Consider the following 15,312-nt stretch of genomic DNA (forward strand, 5'->3'; position numbering starts at 1 on the left):
GAGCTGCCTTGGTTTCCAATCAGTAATCCTACCTCATAGGGTTGTTGGGAAGACTCCACACCCACACCCACTGGAGAAGTAAAAATACATAGACCCCATATTATAGTTTATTGTCCAAATATGTTGGTCATTGCAGAACATTTAAAAAATAAAATAAAATCAGTATTAGTTTCCTACATAATAAAAGCAATGATATCTATGTAAACCCTGCCTAATTGCTTTAAAAATAGGATTGGAGTAGAAGAGAAAGATTTACAACACAAACACAATTCTTTACTATGGTCACTCAAAAGTCCCATTAATTTACAGCACAATCCTAATCATGTCTACTCAAAAGTAAGTCCTATTGAATTCAATGAATTCACTGACATCTTCAACAGCCCAGGAAAATTTAAACTTGTGAACACAAGAGAAAAAAAGTTTATGAGATTTTCAGATAAACAGGAAAAAAACAATCCTTTTCTACCTTTTCAATGGAGTCTAAGGGGGCACAAAATAGAGACCCAGAAATCCCTTGTCAATCACAATGACTTCACTTACTGGCTACAAACCTGAAAGGGCAGGATTAGAGCAGCCAGCAGAGATCATTTCACATAAATCCCAGGGGGGGGGGGCTGACATTATGGTGTAAATCTCGAGAACCAGACCACCTAGAAACTTTTTTTAAAAAAATGAAAGCTGATAGTCTGGCGATTATGCCGATGTACCTGGAGACCCGGAGGGGCCACCTAAAAGCCAGAAGATCCAGCTGAAAACTGGACATCTGGTAACCCTAGATCCAAGTGATGTCGCGGGATGGGCCCAAGTGATGTCACTAAGCATGATACATTCAGCATCAACCACAGTTGCTTGCCACATAGAATTCAGACAAAAACATTTCTCTGATTGGAAATTAAGATAAAAATCTTAGCTAAAAGATGGAGCCTGGGTAGGTAACATTTAATCTACCTCACTTGCTTCTGGCAAAAAGGGTTTAAGTACCCTCAGGCAAGGCCAGTCACCAGAAGGCCACTGTAGGAAAAAAGGGGCCTAGTGTTGTGGAGATATTAGATTGGTGCACTCAGGAGTAAAGATGGATGCCGCCAAAGGCTACAATTCTAAACACACTTACTAAGGGACTAAGCCCCATAGAACTCAATAGGATTTACTTCTCAGTAGATATGGCAGTGATTCTCAAACGGTGTGCCCAGGCACACTGGTGCACCCTAAGAGGTGGCTAGGTGTGCCTCAAATATTATGAAAATATATTTTAAAAATGAGAAGAAACCCATTTGTATAGGGTAAGTAATAGTTTTCTATAGTTTATTTTTATTCATAGTTTAAAATATATTAATATATTTTTAATTTTGTACACGAAGTGCGCCAGAAAATTTCTATATGTTTTACAGTGCGCCGCGAACCCAAAAAGTTTGAGAACCACTGAGATAAGGTTTGGATTGTGTTGTTGGTAAAGCTTGACTAAGGATCCTCTGCAAAGATATCCATATCCAAGTAGGGTTGGCAACCCCCTGCCTGGAATGCCCTGACCCTACATTTTAACATGCCTGCTCCAAATTTCTTTACAGATTTGACCCTTCACTTGAGAAAGAGGTCTGAGAAATGAGTAAGAGTAAGAAGATTCTCTGCTCTTTCCTGTCTCCTCTGTGGTCTGCTATGTACTCACTTTGACAGCCAACCCAATTCCAGTGAATACTGGGCCAAGTTCAAGGTTCTAGTTTTGATGTACAAAGCCCTATACAGGGTGGGATACAAATTAAATAATAAATAAATAAATGACAGAGAGAAAACACACATGGTTTGGTCTACCTTGATAGGCAGCAGCTTGGGAACAACAACAATTGCAGCCATGCTGCCCAGCATGTGAATTCTCTTTTACCACTATTGGGCAAGAAACAAACCATCATGCAAACAACAAGGTGCATCATCAGTGGGTTTAAGGGGGTTGAGTTGACCACATGGAACCACGGTTGTTGCTTCTGTTGATGAAAGGGAGTGAGGATAAAGGTAAATGAAATGCAAATAGAAAAAGAAAAACAAGACATTGATGATTTCCTAAATGCAATACCATACCAACCACAACAAGATTCCTATGAGTAAGGCAGAAACCTCAGCATCCCACAACCAGTCAAAACAAAAACTAAAAAAATCCTGACAGCCAGTTAGCCAAGGCCACAGAAATCCCCATGCAGCACAACCTGACCTAGGGGATGCAGTTAGTGCAGAATGCTGTGGCACGATTGCTGACAAGAATGAGGTCCTATCAGCACATAATACCTCTGGTCTGAAATCTGCACTGGTTGCCGATTTGCAATCAGGTCAAGTTCAAGGTGTGTTTTCTATCCTACTGGTGCCATATAGTACTTGTTCTGCTCTTGTAAGAAAACAGTCCTTTAGTGTGGCAGCAATTTGAACTCACTGCCTATTGATATTAGCAGGTGCCTTCATTGTACTCTTTTTGGCACTTGCTAAAACATTTTTGTTTAGGAAAGCCTACCCAGGCATAGAGAAGCAATTGTGTTTTTATCTATTTTTAACTCATTGTTGGTTTTAATATTTTGAATATTTTTAGATACCTGTCTTTGACGGGTTTTGCCAATAATTTTATTGTTTTAATTCTTTCTGTAAACTGCTTTGAGATTTTTACAATAAAGTGGTATATAAATGTTGTAATTAAAATACATCAATAACTTTTAGAGTCACTGTGGCCCTTGGGTCTCTTTCCATTTTTATGAACAAAGGAATCTGCCTTATACCTACTCAGGCCATTTGAATGGTGCCATCTAACTGACTGCTGATGACATGGACTAGCATTGGCTCTCCAGGATTCCAGGCAATAGTCTTTTCCAGAAATTGAATTTTGGACCTTTGCATGCAAAGCATATGCCCTACCACTGAGCTACAACCCTTCCCCTGTTTAAAAAAGTATCTTTTAAAACTGTACTTTTCAATTCACTAATGTCTACCCTGTGGGCTGCTATAAACTCTCTTTGACAGCCAACCCAATTCCAGTGAATAATAATTGACAGAGAGAAAACATACATGGTTTTGTCTGCCTTCACAGGCAGCACCTTGGGAACAACAACAATTGCAGCCAGGCTGTCCAGTATGTGAATTCTCTTTTACCACTATTGGGCAAGAAACAAACCATCATGCAATCAACAAAGTGCAGCATCAGTGCGTTTAAGGAGGTTGAGCTGACCACATGGAACCACTGTTGCTGCTTCTATGGATGAAAGGGAGTGAGGTTAAAGGTAAATGAAATGCAAATAGAAAAAAACAAAAGAAAAGACAGTGGTGATTTCCTAAATGCAATACCATGCAAACCACAACAAGATTCCTATGAATAAGGCAGAAAACTCAGCATCCCACAACCAGTTAGGATTCCTAACGAAAACCCAAAATTTAAAAAAATCCCTGCTGCCAGTTAGCCAAGGTCACAGAAATCCCCAGGCAGCACAACCTCACCCGGAGGCTGCAGTTAGTGAAGAATGCTGTGGTGATGGGGAATGTTGTAGTTTGTTGGACAGGGTGTACTTGAGGGAATCGAACACAGGCTTGCAGCAAGAAGGTAGGCCTTTATTGGATGACAAGCGTACGCTTGGTCACTCTCCCTCTGAGTGAGTGGAGAACTGCTCCATGGCAATGGTTGCCTGGAGTTTTTATACACTTCAGGACAAAGAAATTAGCATTAGCGAATCAGGAGTTTACACATCAGTATTACCTAGGCATTACAGTATTACATAGGCATTGCATAGACACTGTATAGGAATTGCATTAGAATTGCATTGGCACTGCATTATGTTCTAGTCAATTTGGCAATGTTTAAAACTTCACATTCCAGTACATTTTCGCCATGAGCTGAGTACTCCAGCTAATGAGCTAAGCATTTTAGTTAATGCAATCCTTCCTACGTTTTGGAGAGTACAGAGATGTTCAGAGATGTTCAGTGTCTGTTCAGTGTTATCTTATCTTGTAGAGTTCTAGCTTTGAAAGTAGCTATAGTTATTTTCAAACAATAAGCAAAATATATTCTTTTATAAAGCTATAAAAGTTTATAATATTTTAATTAGTTTAGTAGCTAGCCAGAACCCTTTTCTTCTTGGAGCTATCTTCCCTGACTATTTTGGTTGTATACCATATAATAGTTTATTGTTAAAACCAGTTGCTCATTTCAGAACATTAAAAAAAAAATCAGTATTAGTTTCCAACATAATAAAAGCAGTGATACCAAAGTAAGCCCTGCCTAATCACTTAAAAAATTGGATTGGAGTGGGAGAGAAAGATTTATAATACAAACACAATTCTTTGCTGTGTTCACTCAAAAGTCCCATTAATTTACAGCACAATCCTGTCTACTCAAAAGTAAGTCCTACTGAATTCAATGGGTTTTACTCTGGGTTTGTGGGATTAGCATTGCAGCTTTATTCCCAGAAAAGCAAGTACTGGATTAAAGCTTTATATTGGGAAGGTTTTCAAACCACTGCCCTCTTCAACAGCCCAGGAAAATTTAAATTTGTTTGACTCCTGCACACAAGAGAGAGAAAAACTGAAAGCTATATAAATATAAATAGATTTATGAGATTTTTCAAATAAGCAGGAAAAAACAACTTTTCTGATTTGCAAACAGGTGCAGCTACTGCCTTGTCAATCATAACCCTGACTTCGCTTATTGGCTACAAACCTGAAAGGGCAGGATTAGAGCAGCCAGCTACGAGCTCATTTAACTGTAGTTGGGGGGGGGCTGACATTTTGGTTTATATCTCGGGAACCAGACCACCTAGAAACTTAATGTTTTTAAAATGAAAGCTGAGAGTCTGGATATTCAGGTGACACACCCGGAGACCTGGCGAGCACCCCTAAAATCCAGAGTCTGCAGGTGAAAACCGGAGTCCTGGTAACCCTATGAACTAGCCATGCTGGTCCATTTGAAAAATGAACATCTAAATCAGGATCTGTAGTGTAATATCTTTATTAACACCCACTAAAATAACAAAACACTGCTAGCTGTCAGGTTTCACAGAATTCTTTCTCATTCAAATGTCTGTAGCTGCATCTTTTCTCCCAGTGTTTGGGAAGGGCTGTAACTCAAGTCACAGAGTATCTGCTTTGCATGCTTAGGCCCAGTTTTGGCACTGAAACAGCCTTGGTCGCCCTGTATGATGACCTTTGTCGGGAGAGGGACAGGGGGAGTGTGACTCTGTTGATTCTCCTTGATCTCTCAGCGGCGTTTGATACCATCGACCATGGTATTCTTCTGGGGAGGCTCGCGGAGTTGGGAGTTGGGGGCACTGCTTGGCAGTGGCTCTGCTCCTACTTAGCGGATCGTCGCCAGAAGGTAGTGCTTGGGGAACATTGCTCGACACCCTGGACTCTCCATTGTGGAGTCCCTCAGGGGTCGGTTTTGTCCCCCATGCTCTTTAACATCTACATGCAGCCTCTGGGTGCGGTCATCAGGAGTTTTGGAGTGCGTTGCCATCAGTACGCTGATGACACGCAGCTCTACTTCTCCTTTTCACCTTCTTCAGGTGAGGCTGTTGGTGTGCTGAACCGTTGCCTGACCGCGATAATGGACTGGATGAGAGCTAATAAACTGAAACTCAATCCAGACAAGACCGAGACACTGTTGGTGAGCTCTTTACCTGCCCAGATGGTGGATGTTTATCCTGTTCTAGATGGGGTTACACTCCCCTTGAAGGAACAGGTTTGTAGTTTGGGGGTCCTTTTTGACCCTTCCTTGTCGCTTGAGGCTCAAGTGGCCTCGGTGGCACGGAATGCGTTTTACCATCTTCGTTTAGTAGCCCAACTACGCCCCTATCTGGACAGTGACGATCTCGCCTCAGTTGTTCACGCTCTGGTAACTTCTAGATTGGATTACTGTAATGCGCTCTACGTAGGGCTGCCCTTGAAGACCATTCGGAAACTTCAGCTAGTGCAAAACGCGGCAGCAAGGTTGTTGACGAGGACCCATTGGTCCGCGCATATAACACCTGTCCTGGCCCATTTGCACTGGCTACCTATCTGTTTCCGAGCCAGATTCAAGGTGCTGGTTTTGACCTATAAAGCCTTACACGGTGTGGGACCTCAATACCTTGTGGAACGCCTCTCCCGCTATGAACCTACCCGTCCACTTCGTTCAGTATCCAAGGCCCTCCTCCGGGTACCAACTCATCAGGATGCCCGGAGGATTGTTATTAGATCTAGGGCCTTCTCTGTGGTGGCCCCCGAACTGTGGAACAGCCTACCTGAGGAGATACACCTGGCGCCTACGGTACTTTCTTTTAGGCGCCAGGTTAAGACCTGGCTATACTCCCAGGCATTTTAATGTTCAATGTTTCCTATTCAATGTTTTTAGTTTAACTTGTTGCTATTTGTTATTGATTTTATTGTAATATTGTATTTTAATCCTGTTTTGTTCACCGCCCAGAGAGCTACTCGCTACGGGCGGTTTATAAATGAAATAAATAAATAAATAAATAAATACCCAGCATCACCAGGTAGAGCTGGTAGAGACTCCTGCCTGAAATCCTGGAGAATGTGGGCAATATTGAGCTGCACAGATCAATGATGTGACTCAGTATAAGGCAGCTTCCTAAGTTCCTATATTCTTCCTATGTTGATGAAAGCAGAGGGGGTTATTTACTAGAACTCTCGCAAGAGAGGAAAGGGTCAAGAACCTTTCTCAGTTTCTCTCTCTCTTCCCCTCCCTCCCCCCAATCATCTACTTCAGATTGCTACCTCCATAGTTGTACTGGGTAAAAAAGGGATTATACCAAAGAAAAACTGCATAGGACTCAGCATCACATTTAGTTTAGGCGTTAGTGTTGCAGTTTAGAATGGATGTAGGGAGACTAATCTAGCAGCGCCTCTGGATTCCCATATAAAGACAACAAATAAGTATCAATGCAAATACATAATTGACTATACTGACCAGCACATGGCTGCCATTGCACCAAATCTGATATATGATTTGAAAAGACATTTGCCCCTCAATGCCAACCAATGGCTGGAGAGGTCTGTTGGGGGATGTGGCCATGACACTACTTGTGGGAGGTGTTCTTCTATTCTCTAATCCCTCTTCAAAGTGGCCCTCTAGTAAAGCTACTTGTTAACTAATCTCAAACCACTTAGGTAATTTAGACCACACGTATCTAAAACCCATCTCCTTCTCTACAGTCCCTCTTGGTTGTTAAGAACCACAGAGTGGGCCCTCTTGGTAGTTCTGCTGCCCTTGGAAGTTTGGGGTGGCAGCCTAGGAGAGAGCATTCTCTGTGGCAGCCCCTAAACTGAGGAAATCCCTCCCCAAAGAGGTGCATCTGGCACCTTCATTATATACTTTTTGTCATATGCTGAAGGCGTACTTCTTTACCCTGGTCTTTGACATCTGGGATATATATATATTAGGACCCACTGTAGTCTTCTGTTTGCAAATTGATTAAACTGATTTTAGTATTGTATTTTTATATTATTGTAATCAGCCCTGGTATATTATGGTAAAGGGCAGCAAAAGAACAACAGTAATGATCATACTTTGGTTTCTCCTCAGAATGTAGAACAATAACAGTGAAGGCCCACCGAGATTATTGTTCCAAACAAGGAAAAATACTGTTTCCAACGATGACCCTTTCCTCAGTCCCAAATCAAACATGAAACAATGAAGTTTCTTTTCATGGCAAAACAGTAGACACTGCATATCTCTCCCCTAACAAACACAATAACATCTTAACACTACGATACATCCATCAGATAGGTTCAAAGTGTTACATTTCTACTTCAGTGTTCTATTTATATGAGTCCTCCTTCAAATTTAGTGAAACTAATGTCTCTCTTTTTTACCTCTTCACAGACCACCTGTTTGTCAAGAACTCACCGATAATATACTGTGTTTTATCCAGATTATTATTATTATTTAATAACAGCATTAAAATGTGGATTTACTGTGCATTTACTATTGGCACTGATAATAATTGTGGTTTAGAGAAAGGAGGATCATGGATCATGGTGCCTCAGGCCTTGACTAGAAAATGGAGCTCTTGTTGCCTTGAAAGACCAGATAATTTCATTCTGCTTAAGTCAGCAGACGAGCAATGTGTGTAATGATCTTCCCTTTAGCCTCCAGGGTCTGTACAACAATGGCTCCTCAAATGGATCATGGTTGCTGGCTTCCATACAGGTTTCAAAGTACAGCTTGGAAATCTGTGTGCAAGAATAGCGAAGTAGCTTGAGAGCTAGGAATGACTGGCCTTTGACATGTTTCATTGCTATTCCAAGCAAGCGATACCAAGGCTTCAGCTAAAGTCGTCAAACTGTTTCTTACTTTCGCTGAAACTCTGAAGAGATTTCAATGCCCTAAAAGCACATAACTTAGCTGCTTATTTAAAATACATCCTGCGAGTGTAGTACCCCACGTCTTGTAGTCTTCTCTGAGTGACAAGTTGGTGCCTATACAGTATATTCCTTTTTTATTTTTGCTGGTTAAGTGAGTCTTTATTTCTCTCAATCATATCTATTTAAGAATCTGTTCTCACCACACTGGGGCTCTCCCTGCACAACACCTGCAACAGATTGAGAGTTAAGGATTAATGCTTTTCTATCTGCATGCTTATTGAAGAATATCATTATGCTATGCTGATTCTGGGAGATCTCTGAAGAACGAAGTGTTGGTGGAGGGGAAGGCTCTCAAGAGAAAAGTACTGAAGTTCTTCCAGGACAAATGTGAATCTGATCCACTTATTTTCACCTTAAGTAAAATAATCAATGGCTCTTGATATCATAATATTGGTGGTAGTTCTCTAAAGCACCTATCTTCTTCTGTGCTGTTCCTAGGAAGGAAGGGGCAATGGAGGGTGAAGCTCACTGCTTAGTGACTTCACTCACAGCTCTGTTTGTTTGTTGTTTATTTATTTGATTCCATTTATTTGATTCCATTTACAAACAGCTTCCTATAAAATATCTCAAAGTGATTTCAAACTAAAACCTAAACAATAAAAATTAAATTATTCTGTATATAAAGACAGGTCCATGTTAAAAACAATTTACAACAATTTCAAATGTAAAAACAATTTCAAATCCATTACAGATACAGACTAATATACACATCAGTCATATTATTGTTCTCATATATAGCAATCCTGCTGTGATCCTACTTTAGGTGAGGTGAATTGATAAAGTCTAACTTCTCCTTCTCCTTCTCCTTCTCCTTCTCCTTCTTCTTCTCCTTCTCCTTCTCCTTCTTCTCCTTCTTCTTCTTCTTCTTCTTCTTCTTCTTCTTCTTCTTCTTCTTCTTCTTCTTATTATTATTATTATTATTATTATTATTATTATTATTATTAGAATTAGAATTAGAATTAGAATTTATTACACGCCCTTCACCCAAAGGTGCCAGGGTGACAACAATTTTAAACACATAATTAAAAACAGTTAAAAAACAACCTAAACAACATCACGGGAAATAGGATGGCTCCTAAAAGTATACATCTCAGGTGTCGAAGGCCAGGGTAAAGGGTAAATCTTAAACTTATTCATATTAAGGGGATTTAGTCACCCACCCCCACAAGTTGAAACAGTGTGGCACAAGCTAGCTCTGCCCCCTGCCACACCCATGCATCCTTCTAGTGAATCAAGTGAGAATGCCCTCCAGATGCCTCCTCTGGAAAGGATACTAGATTATTGTCTTGGTTTGTATGCTCTGCTTCCTTCCACCAGCCATCCATTCAATTCCTCCTCCCCCTAACTAATAAGGGACATTTGTAGACCAAGTTGCCCAGAGTACCACAAAAACATGGACTCAACCCTGGAAAATTCCTCTGATAATCTAAAGGATTTGCAGGACCACCTTTTCTCACTTCCATCAACATATATCAGTTCTTTTGCAACAGGAGAAGGAACCCTCAAAGTCATTTTAAATTTTAGTTCAGCAAAATTTCGGTGGCAAGTCAGCATACAGATGTGCTGTTACTCAGCCTTACAGCTTAGTTGTGATTAATCATCAATGGGGGGGATGACTTTTACATAATTTGTAATGTACTATTTAATTCTCATTAGCCAAAAGGGGTGTTTTTAGGGGGGGAAATTAGCAGCTGCAAGAAATTCCATCCCCCCCCTCTTTTTTGAGAGGTGAAATGGAGTGTTCACCCATTCAAAGAAACAGCAACACAAATAAAGCAAGAATTGGACATACTGAGAGCCAGTGTGGTGTAGTGGTTAAGGTGTTGGACTATGACCTGGGAGATCAGGGTTCGAATCCCCACACAGCCATGAAGCTCACTGGGTGACCTTGGGCCAGTCACTGCCTCTCAGCCTCAGAGGAAGGCAATAGTAAACCACCTCTGAATACCACTTACCATGAAAACCCTATTCATAGGGTCAACGTAAGTCAGAATCGACTTGAAGGTAGTACACACACACACATTGGACATACTCTCAGCTGGCTTTGAGATATCACCATCTAGCCAAATCTGGATGTATATCATTACAACATCCTCATGATGTTATAGGATCCTTGATTGGCTGGGTTCACCTTCTTAGAAATATATATATATATATATATATATATAAATTGCACTAAATGGAAGCCTGTTGGAGAAAGAAGAAGCAGAGCAGGCAGGCAGTGAATCAGGCAGTGAACAAGATGAGCGGGGAGGGGGAGGTTGGGAAATATTCCCCTCCAAATGTGCTTTTGCTCCCCAAAATGAAATGAGCAAACATTCAACACACCTTTACTTTCCATCTCAGCACAACCTTTTTAACACACTATCCCACTACGTGATGTTTTGATTTCTCCCTCTTTTCCTGTTTCTGAAGACTGGCTTCAATGAGCTCAATTTGAGAGGAACGGGGACTATATAAAGGCTTTTATTCACAATACTGTTTATCTGCTGGATAATCACACTGACACATGGCAAAATGAATCTTAACATTGACTAAGGCAAACTGGTGCATATTCAGTGCAAAATGTATTTTAAAAAGCAAGCATGTAATAAATAAGAGCTGACTATATCTAAAGGGCTCTGAAAAAGAATGTTGGTAATTATGAACCCCTTTATAAATACAAAAGACAATGTGGTGGAGCCATTTCCAATTTGTGAAATTGCTAGAATTTACACAGAGATTCACAGGCAATAAATCTGAGGAAATTGTGTGATCGTGGTATTCTGTGCTTCTATTTCACTTGGAACACTCTTTTATGCCCTGTTTATAAAATATTATAGTAACAGAATTTGCATTAATTCAAACAGCTGAAAAACTCTCAGATATGGCAGACTTATGTGTTGCTTATAATACCCTTAAATAAAATGCTACAATTACAGAACACCATAAAAGGTTCAACATCCTAGGTAAGAAATCTTCCCCCCTCAAAATAGCTGCAGAATGCATGGAGTTTAATGGAGTCTGATGACAAAGGTTAAAGTACTAAAATAGATACAATAAACCCAGAAGATAAAATGTAGATATATTTTCTGAATATGGAAAGTTAGGCAGCAATTTTGCTGAAATGCTGGGACCTTAAATTGTATATTGTCAACACAATCTATTACAGTATTTTTAGTTCAGCACACCTGATGCCAAAGCACTCTTAGCAATAAAAATCGTAGGAATATTTTTATATTTATATTCAAGCAAAGGTTTGAAGGAGACATCTTAGAAAAAGCTTCAGAGGCTACAAAAAAAGAAGCATAGATTTAATTGAAAAACAAAGTTCTTTTTTAAATGTGAAAATATACTACAGCTGTGATCCTATATAGACAATCTGGGAGTAAGCACCACTGAATACAGGGGGACTTACTGCAGTAAACATGTCAGAATTCTATTGAGTTGCGTAGAGTAGCGGAGAGTTCTAAGCGAGCTTACGTGTGTGTGTTTGAATCTTTGCTAAGATTCTACCTTCCCTGCAAATTAGTCAGACAGAGACTTTAAGCTGTAAAATAAGAAACAACTACTTTATTCTGGAAGTACATGCTTGATAGGAAAGAGTTCTATATCTAGGTAACTAGCTATGTTGGAGCAGTCTGCACTGGTCCCAGTGCAGCTCTCATGCTGGTTGAGAGGGAGAGACAAAGGAAAGATGTCTGCTCCCCTCTCTCGAGAGAAGAAGGGACTGGGAAGGCGGGAAGGAACTGGGATCAACATCCTTTGCATATCAGTCTAGCAGGAGGGGGAGAGACAGCAAGGATCAAAGGACAGGTATAGCCTGGCAACAAGGAGGTCTCCTCCCTACCTACCCTTTTTAACCCCATGCAGCCTCAACCCACCCAGTTGGAGTTGAACCTCATACATTCCAACAAAACATACACAGGATTGTGCTGTAAATATATTCAAGTACTTTGGTCCTAATCTAGCGACACACTTGTGCAACTGCCAGGACTGCACATAAGGAGCCTGTTAGAAAGTATAAATTATGCCAATTAGCTGTTTGGAAGGGGGAAGGGACAGAATTCATCTTCCCTTCCCAAACAGCTGATCACAAGAAAATTTTCTTCTAGTGTCTCTCCAAGCTTGGAGCTCCCAGAAGCTGGATTTTTGGGAAGCACCATGTGTATGTCATCTGCTTACAGGTGCATTTTCTCATGTTTGCTGGTGTAAGCAACCCCACCTGTGTACATGTACATTTGCTAGGGATATTCTTGTGGGAACCTGTTTCTATGTATTGGCACCCTATAGTTAGATTGGGTCAAATATCTTAGTCACCTATAATTCAAAAATATGGAGCTTTCCAATGAAGTTTATAAAAATACTTTCCCTATAGAATGAAGAGAATTCTGCGTATTTTGGAAACCGCAAACATCAATCAGAAGATAACATTTTATTAGGAGTAGCTATGTCAGCCATGAGCATCCATCCATCCATCCATCCATCCATCCATCCATCCATCCATCCATCCATCCATCCATCCATCCATCCATCAATTTAAAGCTCTCCTGCACCTCAAGATGGCAAAAAATAGCAAAAATCCCTACAATCTCATCATACAAAACTGGAGCCATAAAAATAACTTCATAATAAAGCATGGTAATCATGAACTAATCATATTATTTGGGTTCTCTGGTGACACAAGAAGGAGTTCACCTTTCCACTTCTCATCAAAGTTCACTCAAAACATAGGAAACCCCCAAAACATCGCAGTGATGTCAATGGGGCTTCTCCATTAATGAGCACAGCCTAAGTAAAGGATTTGGTTGGATTCCAAGTTTGTGCAAATGTAAGATGCACTTTCCTACCCCTCCTCACCACTGCAGCTCCCTGTGTAAGGCCCCCCCTCAGGAGAGGCATTGGCCATTCTCCAAGACAGGCCACAGCTAGGGGCCTGGATCTGGCATAGGCGGATCAAAGTCCAAAGGGCAAGAAGCAAAATGCATTGTTGAAGATGGGCTGGTAGCCAGGTTCCAGCTCAAGCAAGCAAGGAAAGCAAGACCAGGTCATGCCACATGGCAATTTTTACTTTCTCTAGGCTGTATTCTACTAACTTGTCCTATCAATGCAAGGATTACTGCTGGCACAATGGGATTCCCCCCCTCCTCCCCTGCTCTTGCCCTGCACCCTTCCCAAATCTGCTCTGGAGAGTTGGGGGAACCCATAGAACAGATTGAGGGCACACACGGAGGGAGGAGAGGGGTGGAAGTCCTGTTGCACTAGCAGTAATCCTTGCACTGATGAGACCCTAACTGAAATAAATGGCTCAGAGTCAGACTGAGGAATCAACAGCTACACAGAGCCAGGGAGATCTCCATTGTTTCCTCAGGTCATCTGTTTTGGCTAAAGGTGTGCCAAATACCCCACTTTTGTGGCACCATTTGTCTTCTGTGTGTGTGTGATATTCAGGGACTTTCTAAGCAGTTGGTAGGTGTCTCTTACATATGAGGTGACATGGATTCTTTCCTTCTTTTACATAAACAAGCATCACCACTTCAAATAGTGACAATTTTAAAAAAGTAAAAGATAGAAAAAAATCTGTGGCTACCTCAGAATTAAGGTAAGACCACTACTCCCCACGCTCCCCACCAGCACTGGGACCAGCTGTTGTTCTGGCGCAGCTAATGAGTAGCAGTACCTTCTTGTATTTTTTTATTTATTATTTTCCATTATACTGGTGGAGCTGCATCACAGGGAAGATGAAGCCAGAACTCCTTCAGTCTGCAACTTGTCCTGGTGGTTTAGGGTATAAATCTTCTAGGCTTTGCAGACTAAATCTGCATTTTGAGTCCCTTACACTAGCTTTCTTGTGAACTAGGCCCGGAATGCCCCACTGCCACAGAGATCCCTACATCACATGCTGCTTCAGAAGAGAAAATAGCCTCACTCCATTATTTTTCCCCTGCATTCTGGTATGATTCAGATTATCCCTGCAGGGCCACTGTTCCACTTATCATTGCTTGCTAATTAAACATGCAGTGTTAATACATCATCCTACATAGAGTGGCACACATTTTACTTGAAAAGAAACAGAACTGATGTGTGCCCCTTGAACTTGACAAGAAAAATCAGCATACTTCATTGGTAGCATTAAGTGTAGAATCCAGATTTCATAAACAGAATTCTACTTAAATAAATGAATAGCAATTATATATTAGAGAGAGAGAGAGAAATTTGCTGCATAATATAAATTTTAAAAATTCAGTCTCAACTTGGAAACTTAAGCTTCCAATTCATATTCTACAGGCTTTCTAAAAGCTGTTCTTAGTGTGGATATAAGTATTAATGCAAATTGACTAGCGGATATAGAAGGGGAACATTTCCTTCCACTGATGTCATCACAGAATGACAAAGATTGTATATTACTATGCACATACATACACCAGTTAGCTTCTTCCAAAGCGTTCTAGGAATGGCAGTTCAGCAGGTGTGCTAAGATCTTTTGCTGGACCTCTGTTGCAAAGATGACAATTTTCAGGAAGAAAATAGATTAAATCTAGTTTAAGGGGTACTGGAGTACAGTAGGGCTCCGCTTTTCGGTGGCCTGCTTTTCGGCATTCCGCTAATACGGCAGCTAAAATTAGAGTAAGGCTCCACTCATACAGTGCTTGTTCCACTTTTACAGCATTTTTCGGGCGTCGGGCACCATTTTATTGAAGGAGTTCTGCTTTTCAGCAGGTTTTGCTTTTAGGCGGGGGTCTGGAACGTAATCCGCCGTATGAGTGGGGCCCTACTGTATAGGTACAAGACTCAGAGAGTCTCACACCTGGCCCTGTTTCATTTAATTCCAGAGATAATTATCTACTGATATCAGTTTATAGCCTGCTCTTCTCCCAAAAGCTGAGAGTAGGTAACAACATTAAAAGTAATCAATAACTAACATTAAGGGCCAATTCTTATGTCATA

This window comes from Rhineura floridana, chromosome 1, assembly GCF_030035675.1.
Source record: "Rhineura floridana isolate rRhiFlo1 chromosome 1, rRhiFlo1.hap2, whole genome shotgun sequence".
NCBI lineage: Eukaryota > Metazoa > Chordata > Lepidosauria > Squamata > Rhineuridae > Rhineura > Rhineura floridana.